This window comes from Colossoma macropomum, unplaced genomic scaffold (genome assembly GCF_904425465.1).
Source record: "Colossoma macropomum unplaced genomic scaffold, Colossoma_macropomum, whole genome shotgun sequence".
Taxonomy (NCBI): domain Eukaryota; kingdom Metazoa; phylum Chordata; class Actinopteri; order Characiformes; family Serrasalmidae; genus Colossoma; species Colossoma macropomum.
Genome location: NW_023494793.1, coordinates 38,783,768 through 38,806,629, shown reverse-complemented (window position 1 = coordinate 38,806,629; position 22,862 = coordinate 38,783,768). Strand labels below are relative to the sequence as shown.

General features: G+C 40.3%; 1 protein-coding gene across 2 annotated transcripts in view; it reads left to right on the top strand.

Annotated features, from left to right (window-relative positions):
- Positions 1–203: 203 nt before the first annotated feature.
- cdk16 (cyclin-dependent kinase 16) overlaps positions 204–22,862 on the top strand; it is a 62,219-nt gene continuing 39,560 nt past the window's right edge. For both annotated transcript variants that reach the window (XM_036579500.1, XM_036579498.1), the window contains exon 1: positions 204–699. The gene's annotated coding sequence lies outside the window, so the exon portion shown is untranslated. The remainder of the gene's footprint in view (positions 700–22,862) is intronic.

Below are 22,862 nucleotides of genomic sequence, written 5' to 3'. Positions count from 1 at the left end.
GGCCTCCACGCTCAAAAATAAAATGAATAAAAACTCTCCAAACACGAATAAGTTTCATTTTCTGTATCGCAGCTCACCTCCTGATAATAACCTGGGCAGGACGAGGTACAAGCCGGCCTCGCTATTGGTTCGCTGCGAGGAGAATTTTGGTTATATAGGAATCTCGCCGCCTCTCCCCTGAGCATTCAGCCAGAATGGTACAGTCTGACTTGGTTGAATGGAATTTGGGTCAGCCCACTGCGCGCCAGTTCCACTTTAATAGGGGGGGACGCGTCGCCTTCTTAGGCCTGTATAGTACTGTGGCGTTCAGCGGCGTTGTGGTAAACATCCCGGGTTAAAAGCTAAGACTGCGCGCAGTCTCCAGAATGTAAGAACTCGCTGTGTTAATTGGTGTTTAAGGCCAACAAGTGACCGAGTCGGGTCCCCACCTCTCCGGCTGGCCCGAGTGAGTGACTCCGGATCTATTCGCAGAAGCCCCGGACCGACTGCTCCGGATTTGGCCAAGCGCAGAAGAACAGCTGCTGCTCTGAAGGTTTTCGTGTTTTCTGGAGAGGGCTATAGCTGGTCATGCTGCGCGCTGGGAGGGATTCGGTGCGCTCCCCAAGGCACTGAGAGCCATGGCCGAGGACTACTGGGAGCACACGGTGGCTTTGGGACATTGCTAAGATTACAAGGGCACGACGGGATCTCGTCCACAGGGTAAGAGAGCGCCAGCAGCCCGGACTAGGCTGAAGCCAGCTTCTTGTGCGAATTTTCCCGTTCCACCTTAAGTGTTGCAACATGGAACTTCTGCACTGTTTAAGGTGGAACGGGAAGATTCGAACAAGAACCTGGCGAATAGGAAACCAACTTCAGCCCGGGACATTTTTCACCATATGTTGGGGGGGGGGTTTAGATTAAGACACAAAATGTTAGCTAACACTGTTGATTTTGCCCAGGTCGGATATGCCTGTGCCATGTTGCTGATCATGACCACTTAAGAAAACAAATCTGGATCTATCTCGCTTTGCTCTGATTGGCACGGAAAGCTTTACCTATTATTCGAGCATGCATGTTTGTATGCAAGTGTGCGACTCTGTATTAGGGGAGATCAATCAGTGAAAGGGAATGCATGCATTGGCTGCTTTGGCATTGCAATGCATGGCTGCAAATCAGTAAGGCAGCAGCGGCAACGCAAAGCCAACGGATTGGGCACGGCAGGACAGGACAGATCACTGTGCTAACACTTTAGCTCGTACTAATTCCCCTCAACCAGCTGGCTATAACTGGAAGCTGTTAGCTGGATTGACCAGAGCAGAAAGGCACGAGCTGTTGGAGTGGAAATGAGCGCGTGCTTGGGGTTGCATCAAACGCTGTGGCCCTGCTGGAGCTCGCTTTCTGCGTTGTCCAGCTACGCAAGGGGGGTGTGGATGGTCATTATTGCCTACACGCACTGGACAGTGCATTTAAGCAACGCATTGGTGTGCTGGAATGACTGGAAATGCACCACTGAGTGATCTGCATAATACTGACCCTTGCAATAGCAGTGCAGTGAGTGGGCAATTAGAGAGGCTCCTACGAACAATTCATGATGCAGTGAATGTGTCCTCAGGCTCAGCTCAGTGCTCATGGAGATCCCCTGCACTGCACACTGTAGTGTTTCTAGCTCAGACCCAGTTTAACTCGTTGGATCATTTCCAGTCCTTTTTATGAGTTGGACTGGATGTTCTGGAGCAGGGAGAGCACTAAACTGTATGGCTGGACAGTGGAGGAGGACCCCCGGAGCAGGATTTGGAACAGAAAGCTGGCCTTTAATCCAACTTCTAAATCTCTCAGCTAGGGGTGGGCAATATGACGATGTTTATCATTATCATTAGTGATATATATAATCATATCTGTATGGGCAGATATTTGCTTAAAAATATCTGACACATTTAGAGCTGACCGATATTTCAGATTAATATCCGATGATGTGTTTGTTGTGCTGGAAGAGCAGAATGTTCAGGTGATGCTGGGCTGTTACGCTAAAATATCTGGCACCCTATAAACGCTTAAAAAGATGGTTCTTCAAACAAATAAAGTAAAGACAGCGGTTCTATTTAGAACCATGAATTCTGTGTGGAGCCATTTCAACCTTAAATGGTTCTTTGCATGTGAAATGGTTCTTCAGATGGATGGAGAATATGTTGTATGGGGTTCTGTATGTAAGCTCTTCGAAAATGGTTCTTTGTAACACCAAAAAGGGTTCTTCTATTGTTACGATGTCAAACTTGTAATAATAGTAGAGCGCTTTTTGGTGCTATATAGGACGGTTTTCAAAAAGGATCTATATAGAACCCATTTCAACACATTCTCCCTCAATCTGAAGAACACTTTCACAATGCAAAGAAGTCTTCAACCTTGCAAAGGGTTCTTTGAGTGTTCATGGTTCTATGTAGAACCATTTTCTTTACTAAAGAACCCTTGAAGAATCATCATTTTTAAGTGTGTAGGTTCGTTTTTCTCGGTTCCAGCTGTCTGAAAAAATATCGTGACATATCGTGAATCGTGAAAATTTCTTGAAGTATCATGATATTATATTTTTACCATATCGCCCACCTCTACAACACACTCTCTATCAATCTAAGAACGATTTAATCATGCAAAGAAGTATTTAAGCATGCAGGTGGTTCTTTGGGTGTTCATAGTTCTTAATAGAACCATTATATTTACTAAAGAACCCTTGAAGAACCATCTTTTTTAAATGTTTACAGAAAATGCTTTATTTCTCTGTAATGCTATTGAGTGTTGCAGTTACGCAGTATTTATGTATCAACAGCAGATATGAACCTGAAAAAATACCAACAATTCCCATATCAAACCCTGAGTTATAGTGATTGAGTTACATCCCATCATGCTTTTCTGAGCGTATCATGTACATTATCGGTACCTAAAGAACACTAAACGACTGTATGGCTCATTACAATGAGAGTGTAATTAGTCCTGTTTAACTGGATTCAGTTCAGATCAATGTGTGAAACGATGACTGAAAGTCACTGTAGGGGAGAGAGCGGGGTTGGTTGGTCCCAACATAGCCTGTGTTAGGGGGATGGTTTGCACAATGTTAAAAAGCTTTTCAATGAATAAAGCAACAAATACATAACTGAGCTTTTAAGTTAAACCAAAACACAAACAAAAACATTTAAATGACATTTTTATCACAATTTATTATATTTACTGAATTAAATATTGTTGCATTGAAAATATATATATATATATATATATATATATATATAAAATAAATAGTCAGCTAAAATAAAATGTAAGTTAAATATTTTCAAATGAATAAATAATAATTAAAAAATAATCTTTGGTTCTAATTTAAGATTATTTTCAAGTTTATTTCCATCTTGATATATTATAAACAGTGATTATAATACAGCACTGCGTTCTTGTTGTGTTTGTTAGTATGCTATGCAGCATGTAATATAAAATGTTTGTGACAGTAGCCGTACACTTGGACAGGCTGAAACATGTGGCAGCTAGCCCCAACCAATCCACCCACACCAGGATGCATCTCTGTTTACTTTATATCAGCTAGCTAGCAGTACTAAGCATTGGCTTTTAATTCGTATACCAAAATGTGGCTGATTGCCATTTCTATTATAGGGGAATTCCACCAGGTTTTTAAAGTTTCTGCATAATTCAGTCATTAAGATGTAAACAAAGTCATCAGAAATGTTAACAGTGGTAGTGATGGGAACCAGATATCTGAAGTGTTTCTTAAAGCCTCCTCAAAAAGGTGTGATGGTTATGAATACATTGTCTGATGTCTGTGACTTTTTATGTTTTATGATAGTTTTAAAGGTTTTGGCTTAAAACATTTTTTAAAAGACATAAATGGGGGAGAAACACATACAGCAGAAATAAAACATTGGTGGAATTTTCTTTAACTAAAATTAATACATTTTTAATATCTCTTTTTGAAGCATTTCTATAATTTACTCAGGGACACATGGAAACATATAATTACCTAAAATGTCTTTGCATGCTGTAGCATTAGCATTACCCTTCACTGGAACCAAGGGGCCCAAACCCTGAAAAAAACAGACCATTATCCCTCCTCCACCAAACTTTACTGGTGACACTATGCATTCCGGTAGATAGCGTTCTCCTGGCATTGACCAAACCCAGATTTGTCCATCAGACTGTCAGATAGTGAGGCTGATTCATCACTCCAGAGAAACATTTCCACTGCTCTAAAGTCCAGTGTCGGCGTGCTTTACACCACTTCAGCTGACTCTGGCATTGCGTATAGTAATCTTAGGCTTGTGTGCAGCTGCCCGGCCAAGGAAACCCATTTTGTGAAGCTCCTGATGCACAGTTCTTGTGCTGATGCTGTGTCTAGAAGGAGTTTGGAACAGTGAGTGATGCAGCAGAGTATGGCCAGTTTTTATGCGCTACGTGCTTCATCATTCACCAGCCCCACTCTTTGGGTTTGCGTGATCTACTGCTTCAAAATTGAGCTGTTATTTCTCCTATGCACTTCCATTTCACAATAAAAAGCACTTGCAGTTGACAGAGGCAGATCTAGCCAGGCAGAAATTTCATGGACTGCAAAGGCAGCATCTTAAGACAGCGCCACATTTAAAGCCACTGAGCTCTTCAGTACGACCCATTCTACTGCCTGCATTTGTTTGGAGATTGTATAACTAAGTGCTTGGATTTTTTTCATAAACCTGTCAGCAATGGATGCGGCTCAAACACCTGAACCCCATAATTAGAAAGTGTGTCCACATACTTTTGGCCATGTAGTGTATTTTTGCATTGTTGCCCACCCTTACTCTCTGCCAGGTGTAGACGGCAAAGATGCGGTCATGATTTGTCTGGTGCGTCCAGTGAACGAAGGCTCGAGTTAATGGATCCAGAAACACGGAAGTGCAAAGCAAACCTGACATGCTTGTTTAAAATGGTTTGATACATCAGGATGTATCACTCATGCGTGTAGTATGTTTGAGTCACCGGACGCCTTCATCGTTTATGAGATGGCGAAGGCAGACAGATGTCACCGAGGCCTCCTCTGACTCAACATCGCATCTGATGAGTGGGTGGCCTATGAAGGAGGCGTAGGCGAGGAAAAGGAGGTTAAAAACAGGGCTGCTGTAAGAGCTTCACTACATAGAGACTGTGGTATCTTGACTGAATGTCCATAAACACCAGAGGACGTGATATCAGTATGGTAGCCCACATCGGTCGGACTAATGAGGCACTGGAGCACCTTCTCAATAATTTATTACAGGATCTTATAATTAGCCTGTTGACTGATGTGAAGAAGACTACTTAAGATTCTGCTGCATTGGGGGGAAGTGGGGGGGGGTATCTTACATCTTTGAATTTATAGAAGAAAGCAGAAAGACTCCAAGTATCACACGCTGTATAGCTTTATTCCCTTACAGCTATGTTGTGTTATTCACATCACTGTGGAATCTGTGACGGTTACAATCGTGACTAAAATGAAACAAACCTCCAAAAAGGCATGCAGTGTCACTGTAGGCTGGATTAGACTGAAACCAGAAGGAGACTTGGATGGATTTGGCTGTGCACTGAAGAAGGCACCACTCTCTCATACACATTTACCCAAATCTGTGAGCTGTAAGTACAGTTTGACACTACTTATGTAATCCCCTCCATGGCTTACGATGTGTAGCAGGGATGCAGTTCCTGAGGGCTGGTTACTGCAGAGATTTGACTTTCCCTTTACTTAAGAACAGGGGTGGGCAAAACAGCAGAAATGTGTCAATACTTAAAGGGGAATTCCACCAATTTCACAAATTCTACAAATTTAATGGTTAAGATGTAAACAAAGTCATTCGGTGTGGTTTGACGTGAATGCTCCATTGTAGCGAAACTTAGCGAGTCAGAATTGTTTACAATGGAGGTGATAGAAACCAGACATCCACTTCTAAAAGCTCCCTCATGGAAAGTTATGACATGAAATGATTATGAATACACTGCCTGATGCTCGAGACAAGGTTTGAAAATTGTGGCCTAAAACGTCTTGTTGATCCATTTATTTTGATCCATTCGTGGCGGAGGGGTACATGCAGGGTGTTGTGAGGCAAAATAGTCCCCAAAGAAAACTTATTTTTTCCGATTTTCCACTATTTTCCCATCATCAACATTACATCAAAAATCATAAGACACGTGTAGGTTCACTTGTGGTTTTGGATAATAAATAAAATTGTCTTAGACACGACGACCTCTGGTTTCTACAATCAACCATTTCACACCAAACCATTGTGAACGACTTTACATCGCAACCACGGAATTATGCAAACATTTTGAAAAACTGGCTGAATTTCCCTTTAAGGACATTTTCATGATAAGTGATATGGATCATGAAAATATTTTGTTTTTCTCAGTTTTGACATGTTAGAACAGATACAGTGCACTGGTAGCGCCACATTTAAGGAGTAGTTTGGCAACAAATCAAATAAACATGATTAATCACTTACCCCATATGCAGTTGATCAGCCGAGGCACGTTTGGTATCTGACATGAGCTTCTTTCGTTTATAACAGGAAATGCTAGGCTAACGTTATTAACACACATTGAACTTAAGACTGTCACCAATCTCATCTCAGTAAAAAATGTCCAGAAACGTCTCTCAGCCCGCTCAAGACGCACCCAGAGCTTCATTTGTCTTGCACAGACGCATCAGTGCGGTCTAGAACACGGTCTGACTTACTTTTGTCTATAAAAACAACATTTAAGTTCCACATTGGTGAATGGTGGATCAGCCATTGTGCCATTTACCTCAGCACAGTATGCTGCACGAATTCCACAGACGCACCATAAGGAGAAATTAAGCCAGTGTATCAAAACAATATCCTATAACGGTTTTGATGACCACGTTTTCAGCTCCAGTGTGCCTCAATCATATATGTTTGAACCTGAATACACACACAAAGGAATGTTTCAGCTGGATGCTGGACCCACCAGTGACTCAGCGGACACACCTGCGACCCCTCGCACCACAGGAATTGTGTTTAACTGTGGAAAGTGCCAGGTGATGCCAGCTAATGCTTTGGGGAGGGGGAGCTATTGATTCTTGAACAAAATAGCATTGAAGATGGTAAAAAAAAAGTGTTGTTTCTATGGTCAAACTGTGTAAAGCAATGTTTATCAAGCATGTTAGCTGCATGTGACATGGCGGGAGCTAAGAGAGCACAAAACACAAAGCGAAGACAGAGAACAGTAATCAGACGATTTTGATGACCAATTTTTCAGCTCTAATGAGCCACAAGCATATATGTCTGAACCTGATTACACACTTGAAGGAATGTGTCAGCTGGATGCTGGACCCACCAGTGACTCAGCGGACACACCTGCGACACCTGCAACTCCCACTTGTGGAAAGTGCCAGGTGATGCCAGCTGAACTGGAGTATCTGCTTTGGGGAGGGGAGCTACTGATGCTATAGCTATATATGTATGTATGTATGTGTATATATATATGTATATATATAAATATTTAACTGCTAGGCTTTAAAACGAGTTTAAACGAACTGCACTTAAGACGGTTATCTAAAGGTAGTCTGTTATGCTGAAACTACTCAATCACTCTACTGACCTCATCGGTGTGGGGCTGTTTCAGGATAGATTGGTTACAGGACTGGATCACATTCATTCTTTTTTCCCTTTGATATCCAGTATTTTGATATCAGCCCAGTATCAATACCTGACATCATATCGGTACCATCTCTAGTTTCAAACCATTTGTATGAAGCTGGTAAAAAACTAAGAAATTTAGATATCCCCACAATAGTGAACAGTGCTATAGAAGATTCCTTAATAATAGTTTAGAAAGCTGTACAACATTTAGAATAAAGTGTAAATAAAAGTAACATCCTTTCTCATCTATCCTTAAAAAGTGGTTACTGAAAGGTCTAAACAATTTGGGGGGAAATATCTAATTGTAATTTTTTCGACCAATATTATGACTGTGATTATTTATTGCACAGGCCTGTTATTTTCGTCTTCGGCTTTTTATTGCTTGAGGTTTGAACACTGTGTGTAGTGTGCCAATCTGCCAGTTATGGTTGTGATGTCATTGTCACAAGTATTCGGCTGCTTTTGATTGGCTCTTGTAATTTGAAAATTGCTAAGTTGGGCTAAATTGTGGCCCATCCTGATACCAATACCTGTTGTAGGATCAGTGTCATAACAGACACGTCATGGGTTTTATGAAAACAACAAAGGTTGTAACTTCTAACTTGGTGCTTTAACACCTTTAGGGGGCAGTGGTGAGTAATGTGCTCATTGGATCTTGAGCTGTTTCTGTCATCATTTGGGAGCTACTCATGCTGCCTTCGTGAGGTTGTACACACCAGATGGTTAATTAGTAAATATGGCTTCACTCCGTTCGGGTGCTTGCGGAAAGATATGCCCACCACTTGGAGAAGGAAAGGAGTGAGGTCTGGAGGAAATGAATTCAGCTTTTTCTTTGCTATACTGAAAATCGCGTAAGTTATATAGAAGTCTTTTAGGTATTATTTTAAGTATTATTTCCCATTGAATGCCATTTGTCATTTAAATCATGTATCATCTAGAATCCACAGTTTCACACTTATAAATACAACTCTGTTGACTGTTCAAGTGCAGTTTGCAAGTAGGAAAATGGGTATTTCCCAGTTTCCAACATCACTTGATTGACCTCCTTTCAGTTCTCTTTTTTAACTCTTTTAAGCCTTCATCCACTTCAATTCACCACTCAGATTTGCATCACAGTTATGTTACGCAAGTGGCCACTCACGCAAATAGGGGAGGAGAGGACATTGAGGAACACGCTTGCCATTGGCAGGTTAGCCTCGGGGAGTGCAAACTTTCTGGCTACATTCACATTACCAGGTTGAAGTGGCACAAATTAGATTTTTTGCCTTAATGTGACTCAGATCTGGTGTTTTCAGGACTGTGTGGACATGCAAATCTGATCCATTCAAATCCGACCTGAGATATTTTCATATGTGGTCCTAGATCAGACAAATATCTGATTTGTGGCCGTGTGACCTTAATGTGACGCTCAGATTGGAATTCATCTGCTTTTTTTCCACTGCGCGTGCGCCATCATTCAGCGTTACCATGGCAGCAGCGCCAAACAGAAGTTAAAGCCTGTAAACGGTGAAAAAGCAGCTCATCTCACCTTTTTCTCCTTCGTCTCGCTCTAATAATGAAGCTGAGAGCTGATCAGAGTTAATTATCTTCTCAGCGAAGCTCGTTCTGCTCGTTAGTTTGTACTGATGATGAACGTGATTCATTCACGTGAAGTTACTGAGTAGGATGTGCGTATGTGGGTCATTTCAGGACGCCGGTTCGTTTAAATTAATGACAGATTTGAATCACTTACCTAAACGAGTGTGAACCATCGAATCAGAGAGATCGGATTCGAGCAAAAAATTTGGATTTGAGCAACGAGGCTTGTAATGTGAACGTAGCCTTTGAGAGGTTTGCAAATAACATACAAAAAAATTGACAAAAACAAACCGTATGTTACGGTTTTGAAATGGCAAGTTCTGGTGCTGAAGTCGACTCTCGGGGTCACTCGATTCCTTATCTAACACCCTTCACTTGAGCTAATAAAGTAACGGAACGTCCCTTAAGGTGGCGTTTGGGAGGGAAAGTGATGAGGCCAAGTGGACAAGGGCTTGTTAAAACCAGTATAGAATTGGGCAGTAAGTATTGACAGCTGGGAAGCAACATAGCTAATCAGCCTATTGGGTCAGTGTAGGCTTGTAGTTTAATAACAATGCAATGAACAAAAAAGGCAATTAAACTATTAATCACAATTATTTATATGGCTATTAATTGTCAGCTAAAATTTCATTATTGTGACAGGCCTAGAACCCGATGTAATGACAGTGGCTCATCAGTCCTATAAAAATTGTGCAACTTGTTCCGTTGCCTGCCTGTTTACTGACTGAATGAAATGACTGAATTTGGATCTCAGAAGCTACATGTGACTGCCTCCTTAACTAGCAGATGACGGGCTTTTTGCAGATGAATGTGTACGTTGTAGGCCTATGTCCTTCTCCTACACAGATTCTGAGTGTGCGGACTATTTTCAGAACAGAACCCACTCCTTCCGTCGTTAGCGAGCCCTTCTGCACGCTGCCGTCCTCCCGATCACATTTTCTCCTACCACAAAGTGATAATGAGAATGTGAACACATCTGTGCTCATCTGTAGGCCGACGTGAAGCTGCCAGAGAGCTTCATGGCAGGGCCGAGCTTTTAGAAGGTCACCTCTAACAATATGTCACCTTGTGTTCAGACTCATGCCAGTCTGGAAAGAGAAGGATGCCGCGCAGCCGGCGGCCAAAGACAGGCCGGCCTTGTTTAACCGTTTCCATGCTTTATATTCTGTCTAACTGTGGGTCCTAACATGGAACTGTACAGTTTATGTTTTCTCAGCTCATTAAACATAGGCTTCAACTTCTGGATCTAGAATTGAGCTTAAAATAAAAACATAGTAATAATAATATTTCGGTCTGCCTTCAGGGGATGTTTGAATTTTGGAAACTGAACATCAACACACAAATTAGTTAAGCCATCATAGTAAGGATCAATTAGATCCTCAACCTGCAGCAAATGGATTTTATTTAAACATGTAGAGAACTCGTTTTATTCTGTTTGAAGGTTTTGTTGATATTCAATAAGGATAGAAAAAGTTAAGTTTTTAATTACCTCCGTCACACTCAGTTGGTCTCGAGAACAATTTCTGAGTCCACTTTTCTCTGAGATTGAGACAAGACCGAGTCCAAATTATGTCGAGACTGAGACAATACGGAGTCCAAATGGTGTTGAGACCAAGACAAGACAGAGTTTGAATGATGTTGAGATTGAGACAAGACCAAGTTCGAATGATTGAGACAAAACCGAGACTGAATGATGTCGAGATTGATATAAAGCTGAGTTCAACTGTTGTTGAGATTGAGACAAGGCCGAGTCCAAACAACCTGTCTAGTTTTGATTAGCTCCAACAAATTAGACCAACTTTAGTAGCGTAAACACTTTAAGCTCAATGTTATGTAGTGACTCTATAAAACATTGCAGAGGCAGTGAATAATTATATATTTTGCATTGTCGCCTACAGTTTCTCAATAGCTTGAACTGGATTTTTACTAACATTCTGTGAAGGTTGTCCTCACAACAGTTGCTATGAAAGCAATAAATAGGTCTATCGTTTGACAATTATCAGTCCTTTTTGCTATTCAAGGCAAGCGATTATATAAATAATCAGATCTGAATTTCGTTGAGATGACTGGCACAGTGCTGTTTCAGGAGATGCGATGACTGAGCTTGTTGCCATCAAACACTTGCCTGGACCGAGAAATATTTCTGCCTTACAGCCTGGCATCATCCCGTTCGCACTTCTTGTCTGACACATTATAATTAAGTTGGACCTAATGGGCTGAATCCTCACTCATTGGATTATAGAACGTGGCAGTGAAGCAGAAATCACACTTAGCAACAACAGATGCTATCATAAGTCTTATTTATATGGTGACTGTCTAAGAGAGGCGTCTTCTGACCAGTCAAGAATCTGGCTGAGAAAGCTGGCCATTATGTGACGATAAAGGTGGGAAATTTGATGATATTTATCATTATCTTGATGAATTGTGTGTCATTACATCACAATATGATTTTCTTAGCATGTAGTCATGGATATTGTCAGTATTCCGGCTTAAAACTAGAGGTTGTCATGTTATGTGGCGCTCTGTAACTCAGCATTATGTCCCCTCATCCTCATTGGTTTGATACAAAACATGGGTTTATATATAATTTTCATTTATATTTTTCTTCATCCATGTTTTCTCATTACAGTACCAAGCATGCACTGTTCAAATACATCATACAACTGTTGGGAATCCCTGTGGTGTCAACCAGTAACTACTAGCCTAGCCACTGATCTATAACCTAATAAAAACAACCAAACTAGCATTAGTTGCGCTCGTAACTGCCTTCGTTGTCGAGCAAAATCAAGAAAACAGCCATTCTGTCTTCATTCAGCACAAAATGGTCACCATATGCAAGTTTTTAACTTTTCAGCCAGAGAAAAGAAGCCAAGCTGAGGTAAGATATATAGCCAGGTAGATGTCTTGCTAATTTTAGCATTTAGCTTGTTGTTGTCCTCATCTGATAAGCCATTCTGTCATTCAGGTAACCCATTTTCTCCATTGTAAAGTTGATTTGAAGACAGTTATATGGCTAAAGTAAGATAGCCCGGCTTCCTAGTAGTAACATAAGCTGTCTGCTTTTCATCTGTGTTGAACAGCTAATGAAAGACATTTTAAAACAGCTCGCCCCCAAAAATCCACCCCAAAGTAGTTGTAGTTTTTAAAAGTTTCTCCCACCTTAACAGTTATTTTTTAGCCTTTAAACCAGAAAAAAACTCACTTTAGAGGCTACTGTGGCACTGGTAGTGTTTTTTGAATGTGGCGCTACTGGTTTTACCTCAGAAAAACGTCATATTGTGAAGCATGTCATATATCGCTGTTGACGGAAGAAAACCTCGTATCTCCATTTTTGACGTTTTTCAGTTTTAACATAATTTGAAAATACCTGTTACCCTTTACATTATATGTAAATTTCATGATGAATGGACTAAAAGAAACGAGCCAAAATGACTTGGGGAAACATCTGGTTTCCATTGACTTGCTTTAAAAGTAAAGTGTCTTTTTTCCTTCTCCTGTACAGTTATCATTTTGTAGATACGAGGTTTTCTTCTGACAACAGAGATATCGAAAGAAGTATTGTGGTATATTTTTGCCATATTGGCCATTCCTACATGACAAAACTAGAATGTAACAGGGAAATCTGACTTCTTTTGGTCAGGCTTAGCAAACACACCTATTAGCCTACGCTCGCTGTTTATTGAGCCAGACTGTCACGGTCGCTCCACCTTAACTCTCAGGCAGAATCAAGCTCACAATCGACCTGTATAGTGGATGAATGAGCTTCAGCCTGATCCGTTGTGCCTTATCGACTCGTGTCAATTAAAGGAACGGCCCGCCTGCTCTGTAACTGAATCCTGCCAGCCTTCTTAGCGGCTAGCAAAGCTGCAGCTGGCACTGTGGGGCTCAAGTCTGATCATCCTGTACCTCAGGTCACTTTAAGGTATACTATACCCAAAAATGCCTGCATGGCTATCAATTAGTGAATATTAGCACAGGATCAGTTAGCAAGAACGAATTTGCGGCATGCTAACTGGCCCCTATTGACTTTCATTCATTATTAGCAGTGTTTGCGTTTTTGGGTCAACTGATAGGGGACACCACTATACGCCAAGTTGAAGCTGTGGAAACACTTGGTAGAGGATATAGTTACAACACATCATTGGTAACACGTCATTTACTCCTGCTGCTGATGTGTTCAGGGTTAATATAGGTTTAAAAATGTCTTGGCCAAGTCCTTTTCCATCCCTTAAAATAGAGATATGAGGACAGGAAAGGTGAGAGATGATCCTAGGTCACTCTACTTTTCAACGTATGATCCTGGATATAAAAGCTGGCCAGCGTGAACGAGGCTTATTGAATGTGGGCAATTAAGGGAAGACAAACACGGCGAACAGTTGTTCTAGTGTTTGATTACTGACATGATTAGTGAATGAATGCTGAAAGGCCTGCGTGCTGGTCTAAAGGTCAGGTTATGTATTTGTTCCTTCATGCCAAATTCATGCTCTGTTGTGCAGCATGGATGAAAGACGTTGACCATTGATAATGGTCAAATCTGTGACATGCACATCATCTGAAATGTCTTATGAAGGGCAGATCTGTGTTTTAGGATGCACAGTGTTGTTGGAAATGTTTAGGTGACGCTGGGTTACTGTGTGACAGTGTCTGCATTTTATCCATTTTACTGTATCTTTTACAGCCTTGTTACACTCACGCTAATTGAGGTAGATGTAGCTGTAATTTCTAAATTTTATAATATTTATTTATTGGCATTGGCAGATACATACAGGAAAATATTGGGTGTCTGTATTGGCCCACCATTCTCATATCAGTTCAATCACTACAATATATAGTCATATACAAAACCCTGAAGACCCCCTTTCAAATGACATTTTGTTGATTTTGTTGTTGAATCTAACCTAAATATTGCATTTTCCTGCAAATTTCAGTTTATTTTGTTAATTTTATTATAATGAGAAAACGTCTCAGGCCACATTTTATGTTTTGTTTATCTCAATATTTTAAAATTTAGCAAATAAACAGCAATTTTGCAGTAAAACGTGGATGTCATTTCACCAAAGCACAGAGGTTCTCAAAGGACATTTTTTGTACAGTTTTGCTGTTTGTTTCAGCTGAACATGCCCAGAGTTAATTTACTCTTAAAGTCAATATACATTGGAAATCGATACTCGCACCATGACATACTTGCGAGTGGAACATTCAGGTAGGGCCCATGTATCAAACACTAGGCCTGCATGCCCTGTCAGGCCTGTGGCACAATCCTATCAGGCTCACAAAATAATTTACATTTTCTATTAATATTAGCCCATTTCACAATGAGCTGTACTACAACCCCCAGCGTGCACTGCTACATAATCTGTGCTCTGTCACCTCCCCCAACTACAGCGGTTACACCACAAAAAGGAAAGACGGAAGGTGTTTTGTTCAAACAAATATGGGGACTTTTAAAGAGGTTTAACAGTTATCTGTAGCTAATGTAGCCTATTGTTTTATATAAACAATTTGTTTTTTATTTAAAATGATTTTTTAAATCAAATTTAAATTTAATCTAGTATTCATGTAATATTTCAAGGTCTGCTGCAAGTTCCTATATTTGTTTTGGCGTATTTTGAACAATGGCCAGTTCGGGTCGTATCAAAACGTTAATTAAAACTGAAGTAAAAACATGGTCGTTCTCTGGCCCAGGATTTGTTGAGATTTTTAACATGGTCCTTTTAGTGGTTGAGTTCGACACCACTGAGTTAGGGTCTCTGAGCTAGCTGAGTGTTTTCTCTCGATGATAGGTGGGGGTGGTGGAAGGGGGAGGTGAAACATAATATCATTGGCTAATATTGTTTTATCTGCCTGCTGGTGCACAGTGGCATAATCAAAAAATACATTTTAGAGGCGGGAAAAAGTCACTATACTTCTATTAAAGATTACATGACAGCAAGCAAATGACCAGGGACATGAAATAACTAAGGTAAGGAAGGTACATTTTAATTATTGATGCTGACAGATGATATGATTGACAGGTTTGTTGAGATGATGGCTATGAAGAGTGCAGGGACTTGTTGCTGAGAAGGTAACACTGGAATGTATGTAAGATGTCACTGTTTGCTTGGTACAGAGAAATTTTCGTTGGTGCTTTTGCTCTGTACTCTATGAATAGTTATATGCTTTGAGGTGGCCAGTAGCATGGCGGTAGGAGAGGTGAGCCAGCAGTTGGAAGGCAGAGGATTCAAATCCCAAGACTGACTGTAGTACTGGTTGTTCCCCTTCAGGCAAGACACTTAACCACCTTAGGCGGTCAGGGGTTCTGCCCTGCAGGCGATGCTTTACTGCTCCTAAACTGGGCATAGTTAAGCAGCAAAATGCCAAATTTCCCTTATAGCATCGATAAAGTATAACAAAGATTTGCATGTAACTGGGAGCTGGAGGTTAGTCTTATCTGAAACTGTTCTATAACATTGTATTAGCATATCTGTTTGCCTATTGTTTTGAAAATTTCACTCATCTGAAAAATACAGGACAGCCTGACCTCTTATCTTACTGCAGGATGTACCAACTGCTGGCCTGAGCTTAAGCTGAAGATGTTATCTCAAAACCAAAACAGTTTATGGTTGATATGAACAAAGCAGCCTTGATCTGGCACAAATTTAATTATTATCAAAAATGAAGCAGGACAAAGGTCAATGCGAGTTGTTGGACAATGTGTCCTTCTAAACAATTTCTCTAGTAATAATAATGAGAATAATAATAATAATAATAATAATAATAATAATAATAATACAAACAACTTACAGCACTTTTCATGCATGTAGCAGCTCAGAAGTGCTTTACAGTGAAATGTTAAGGTTAAAAAAAGTAAAGACTGCATGAAATTAGCGGTTGAAATAACAAAATTATTAATATAAGATAAAGATGATAAAATGAAAACATGAGTTTCATTAGAAGTGTTTCTGTAGTAAAGTATACTAAAGTAGTAAAGCTCCCTTAAAACATTGAGAAACTGTTAATGCCACTTTTATTACATTTCAATCACTGTCAGATCTCATTTTTCAATGTTTATTTCTTTTTTTTAATTTTTTTGTCATTTTTAATGATCTAAAATTACTTAATCTCATTACATCAACTTGCATAAAACTTAATGACATTTTTTCTTCCTTAGTGATCGTTTTGGAGATACCAGGCTTTGTTCTGACAGTGCCACAGTATTACTTTATAGGACCCATACCTACACTTTTTTTTTTTTTCATTGATCAAAGATGGTCAGAAGTCCTTTTTTTACACGTTCTAACTTCTGTTTATTCCTTAGAATTAAACGAGCTGTTTTTGTTACTGTGCTTTTATGATTGATGGGCTCTGTATTGTGTCCAATTTAAAAAGCACTCAGAGTTGAAACACTCCTTAGAACTTCAGTATGAAGGGGCGGAGCTAAACTGCTGTAGGTCAAATAGGTGGATATATGTAAATGAGTTGGTTCTCGTGACATCACAGAAACAGTAAATTCTAAATGGGCTGTTTTTGCAGCTTAATTTCTATATATGCACTGTGTGTGCTGGTACGTTTTGAAACATTAGCAGTGTCCATATTATTCAGATTTGAGCTCAATCCTATTTCTTATTTTTACCCCTACCCCTTGTTTTCAAGTGTCACCTTGCCCCTTGGAACTGAGTTACAACGGATAGTGGTTGGAATCTTCCCCTATGAAATGGTTCCCTCAAATAAAAAGAGCATAACTTCATTAACAGCTACTAGCGCTGCTCTGTAGGCGACCCTGCCAGTCTGCAGTGACAGCAGAGGAGGGTAAAGTTCAGCTCCTCACTGCTGGGCTTTAGTTACATTTAGGGCATCATATGCTGTCAAAGGCTGGCAGGGTGGGTGTGACAATTATTGTCGCCCACCCCTAATTCTTCAGTGATATGAAGCTGAAGTCAGCTATTCACCAGCTTCTTTCTCTAATTTTCTCTTTCTGCCTTAAACGAGGCACCAGAATGTAACCGCTGCCCCATTTAAGGTGGAATGGGAAATTTAGCTAGCAAGCTACCAAGACATCAACACAGCGATTTTTTTTTAATGCTTTTTATGAAGAAAAGGACAATAATACATTGAAACGGCATTAAACTAAGATAATACAGTGGTTATTGTAATTTGTAAACAGAGAAAATTCTCACATTTGTGTGTTTCTTTGCTCGCTTGCGCAGCCGTCTTGCCGTTTTTATTTTTTCTCGTAACACTCTGTTTGGAGTACATCTGAAAAACCTCTATTTTTTAGGGCCACGTAGCCCTAACACTTCACCCTACCCCTCTATCTCAACGAAAACTGGGACACCCTACCCCTAGACGTGAACATGCAAAGCAGGGATTGAACCTTGGTTGTTGTTGTTTGTGATATGGGCCCTTTAAAATTTGAATATGCATTCTCTTTGGTTAGCATGACTTTGCTTGCCGTTTGTAAACTTGTGGCTTTACACTTTTACAGTGCGGTACAAGCAGGAGCAATTCGGTTTTATGAGTGCTATTATCCCAGTGCGCGGTGCGGCCTGTCCGTTTTGAAAAAGTGGCCGTCTGTTTATGGCTGATACAGATCAGAGAGGCTTTTAATGGAGGTTATCTTTGGTAAGCGATAGCCCGCGTATCGCTCTGATTATCGTTGGCTCTGGTCCAGCGCTCAGAGCACTGGAGTCAAACAGCCGAGCCATTGAAAAGGCAGCGTGGCTGTTCAGGCCGTTCAGAGCATTCTAGTCTTGGGTTTCAGCTGTGGATTTCCGCTGCCGTGCGTGCCTCTGCGACCTCAGCTTTCACCATTTCAACTATCTGAAATATTTTCAGTGTCTCCCTTTCAACCAGTTGCGCTCGTGGTGTCTCCAAGTGCGCGCTTCATTGAGAGAAATGAAACACTGATTAAAAGGCACGCACGAACACAGGAGTAAAAATAGCCATGCGTTAATGTGCTCCGCTTATTTATTGCCAGCAGACCTACTTACTCCAGCTGTACTGTACAACTTTAGATCTGCAGATTATTTTTTGTAACTCCTGCTTTCAGACTCAGTGTTTCAGTTTTTTTACGGTAGGCTTTACTTTTAGATCTTGCGTCGTCTGCCAACATATGGGTGCAAAGTAAACTTCATTAGTCTTGGCTGAGGTGTTTAGCCTGCTGAAGGTTCTTTAGAATGAAAAACTCTCAGGCTGCATCAACACTGATAGTCTTTCTGATATTCATACAAATGAACACGGAATTAAAATGTTCCTCATTGGCTGGTCCAGCCCGCTGCGGCAGCATACGACAGTTCTCTGCATCTTTTCTAGATATGTGCGTTTTAAATCCCATGTTCTACGGTTGTCCTTTTTTGTGGGTCACCGCAAGTGCAAGGAGGAAAAGCCAGGATTTGCGGCAGAGATTGTTGCTCATCTTCTGGCCAAAGCATGCGATTAGTTTCATGGGTAAAAAGCATAGCCTTCTGGCTGTTTGGCACATCTAGAAAGCGCTCCTAACTTTTTTCCACTCTGAACACGGGCTGTTTTCGCCCTGGCTAAAAAGGACTCTGGCTCATCTGTGTTGGTTTACATGAATTTTGTCCTTGTTGGGGCTGGGACGAATTTGCAAAATCAATAAAGCAGGAAAACGTTATCAGTAAATATTGGTAAAATTTAAAACCACAGGTACTTTACAGAGTAAGTGTGCAGAGATTTGATGACTCGAGACTCTCAAACTGACTCTCGATTCGACAAAACCTTTAAAGACTTGCAACTAGGCCTGGATGGATAGATGAACGGTTACTGGATACTGGGAAACTGACAGAGAATTATAGAAGACTAATTTACTGTTAAAGAGCTTGTGAAATATGTTGGGAAATTGGGGTTCATGTTCCTTTTAAGCGTGTGGGCGTGTGCTAGTATTTTCTGTTAAGGAGAGAAAGAGAAGCTTGTTACAAAGCAGCAATAACATGAATAAGCCCCCGTTCACATTCAGCACTTGTCTCCAGGCTCACTGTTTTTAGTGTGCTGAGCTAGTTTTAGTGCTGGTCTAGTTACTAGTGCTGATCTTAGTTTACTGAAATGGTATTATATTAAATCGTTCTCACACCGACTCAAAGTTTATTTACTTTATTTGGAGTGGTCCTTTGTAGATGATTAATAAATTCTTAACAGATTATCAGTAACACATCAACAACATATCCGTAAAGTAGCTGTAGTGAAGCATCTGAATACACTGAAGTAAATATCTTGTAGATGTTCTGTTGATACATTACTGACATTAAGTAGATGTATTGTTAATGTGTTACTTCCATTACGCAAAACCTAACCTTACCAACCTTACCCAACACCTAACACTCACTCTGGGCCTAATCCTAACCCTAACCTTAACCTCAACTAGGGCTGGGCGATAAAACGATAACGATAAGTATCGCGATGTAACTTGTTCGATAAATGTTCGATATAATACACCATTCTCACACTTCCATGTTCAGCGAAAGCCTTGGTGGCGTTTTCTACTGCAAGGAAAGCGACACTACTCAGCTGTCGCCAGGAGAGGGCGCACTTCCGAGTTTTTCGACTTGATTAGAGAGGGAGGGGGCCACGAGTAAAAAATGGTCACCAAATATACTTTAGCAACGGCTGAAATGTGGAGTTATACGGTTCCTGTTTGAGCGGAGCGACTGGCGATCTGTTCTACTGTGACCGAGTCTGAGTGACGAGGTCAGTGGTGTAACTGCACTGACCTACAGTGAACTCACCTCTTTCTGTACATCCTAACCAGCTTTAGCGGTGTTAAATCACGTCTGCAGCGCTGTGTTACAGCGCCAAACCGTCATATTTTAGTATTAGTTCATTCCTAAGCAACGAAAGTGAAAGAAAGAAGTGGGTTAATGTAAATTACAGCCCTGATTTAAACGAAGGTAAACTGAGGAAGCTGTGAGGCATTGGGAAGAGGGAGAGCGCTGTCTCTCCAGGCTAGCTGTTTTTAGCTGCTGGCTAATTACAGCAGCGCTCCGGCACAACACAGTGAATTGATGATACTGTAGATCAAACAAGACACAAAATCACTGCTTTCAGTTTAAACATACCTAAAAGGAGGACTCAGTTTGTCTGGTGTGAGAGATTCACACTGCAGATAATGCTTTTACACAGCGAGCGTCAGATATACTGCGGTTCACCCCTTAAACTACTACGGTAGCATAGAGAAGCCCAGTCGTCGCTAGCTGGTGTCTGAATACTGTGATATGCTCTGACATGGATGTGGTAGGAGTGACCGCAGTGACCTACCGAACCGAGTTGACGTTGTTGAGAAACTAAAGAGTTTAGCACTGTTGTTGGCCACTTGTTTAGCATTTGTAACGGGATAGTCGAGCACTCGTCACCAGACAGCTAAAAATAATTTTTTGTTTCTTAAATCATGACTATTAAATTGCAGCTGTGCTTTTCCAGCTGATAAAAACAGCTCAGAAACTTTCTCCCACTCTCCCAAGACAGATTTGTGAAATGTTCCACTGTTTGCCGAGTGTTTGTCATGATCGGACCATAAGTGATAGTTTAAAACCACAGTTAACCACCCAGGAGCAAAATCAGCCTTCAAACGTGAAAGAAATCATGATTTGACATTTATCGTGATATGTTTCGATATCGAACGATATGAATTTTGTTTAGCGTGATAACATTTTTGACCTGACCTTATCCTCAACCCAAAACCTAATCCTAACCCTCATATGTTGTTGTTATGTTACTGAGAGTCTGTTGAGTGTTTGTTTCATCTAAAAGGACCACTCAAAATAAAAAACACTAACTAAGAATAGTGAGTCCTCTGTGAGTTGGTGATGATCTTTTTAGCAGAATGGGCTCTTACTGGTGTTTCTGGCCTTGAATATCCATGGCTGAAAAAAATGATAATTTAGTTGGAAATTCTAATCAATGAATTGATCTTTTATTCTTCTTTGCCTTCTTTGTGTGCGTCTTTAATTAAAGAATTCATCGGAGTGAAAGTGACAGTGCAAAATTGTGTCCACTTTTTTGTCCTTAAAATTCAACTCTATGGGGAAAAGACCTCATGACTACTAAATATTGAACTATAATTAAGAGTGAAATGATGGCAATTTCACTGTCTCAGCTTGTCCTCCCATGATGACCTTCTGCTGCTTGTGTAAATGATATAAAAACCAAGACTGGAGTTTCAGATCATGGATCAGAGTGCAGAGCACTCATGCATACAAAATGGAAATGAAAATAAAAAAACAAACCATTTTTGGATTTCATGGCCATTATTGATAATCACAGGTGCATCAGTGAGTGGTTCCTTGCCTAATCCCTGATTCTGTAATCGTGCAGACGTCCTGGCGCTTTCTGAAACTGCTCCATCAATGACCTTGTACTCTTTCCTTGTTTCCTCTGCTTTTCTGCCAGCTCTTCTCTGAAACCTCGAGCCTCGACACTTGTGAAGGAGCAGGGAAGATGTCTGGTGTTTTGTTTTTTCTACTAAGTTGAGCTCGACCTCGAATGCCTGTTAGCTGCGTTATGAAAGCCAGTCGCTCTCAGAACAGTGTGTGATGGCGGACTGGTGCTAATTGTTTCTGAAGTGAGCATTTCTCCTTGGCGGGGGAAAGAGTGTTTACACGAATGTGTAGCTCGCGCTGTGCGACCAGTCCAGTCCAGCACTGGAGGCTCAGCGTGAGGCCTTCACAGTGCAGCGCCATCACTTTCAATAACATCCAGCGCTAATAAACATCCGCCCACACAATCATCCCTCCGTCTCAGATGTGCTAACAGGTTTGGTATTTGAAAGGCCGCGTTTCTTCCTGAGGTTCTGTCATGTCTGATGTAAAATCAGAGAGAGGGACGTTTTTGTCAAGGTGTGAAATGAGCGCTATTTGAGTTTTGTGTAACAGAGACTCAAAATTGTTACTGACATCAATTTTAAGGGGGATAAAAATGTTGATAACGGACAGTTCTGGCCAATATAATTTTATATGGTAACAAATTAAACAAATGCTAATAGATTTAATTGAACAGTGTTTTATTCTGGGGCTATCAAATATTTTTGAATATTTAATATACCAGAATATTCTGTTCTGTATTATCTTGATTATTGAAATATTCTTTAAGAATAAGAAAACCTGAAAACTTTTAATGTTTTTGTTTTTGTTATTATTTTTTCTTAATATTATAAGTTATTTATTTTTATTATTATTATTATTATTATTATTATTATTATTCATAGTAATGATGATAATTTGCTTTTGGCTACTATTGCATAAACTTTATTCATTTATTTTGCTATGTTTTTCGCTAAAAAAATAATTAAAATACTACAAGATGATGAAAAGAACATCACTGGTAACCACTTGCTATAAAAAAAAAAGTAGCAAAAAAGCTAATCTGAGTGGTCATGCCCAATCTGGCAACCCTGAGAGGTCATTGGCACTGTGTTGGCACTGAGCAGAGGAAACGGCATCTTTTTAAAAATCATCTTTAAAAATGAAAACAACTTCTTTGGTCAGTGAACGGGATGGATAGCAAATTTGACATTGAGGAAAAAAGAAAATAGAAAATGTGGCCTGTGCAAAATTTGTAGCGCAAATTGTTGTTTATCAACAAATAAATAGAAATTTTGCACTAAAATCTGCAGAAAAATATGCATTTTAAGTTCCCTGTGGATGTGTCTTGTTGTTATTTGTT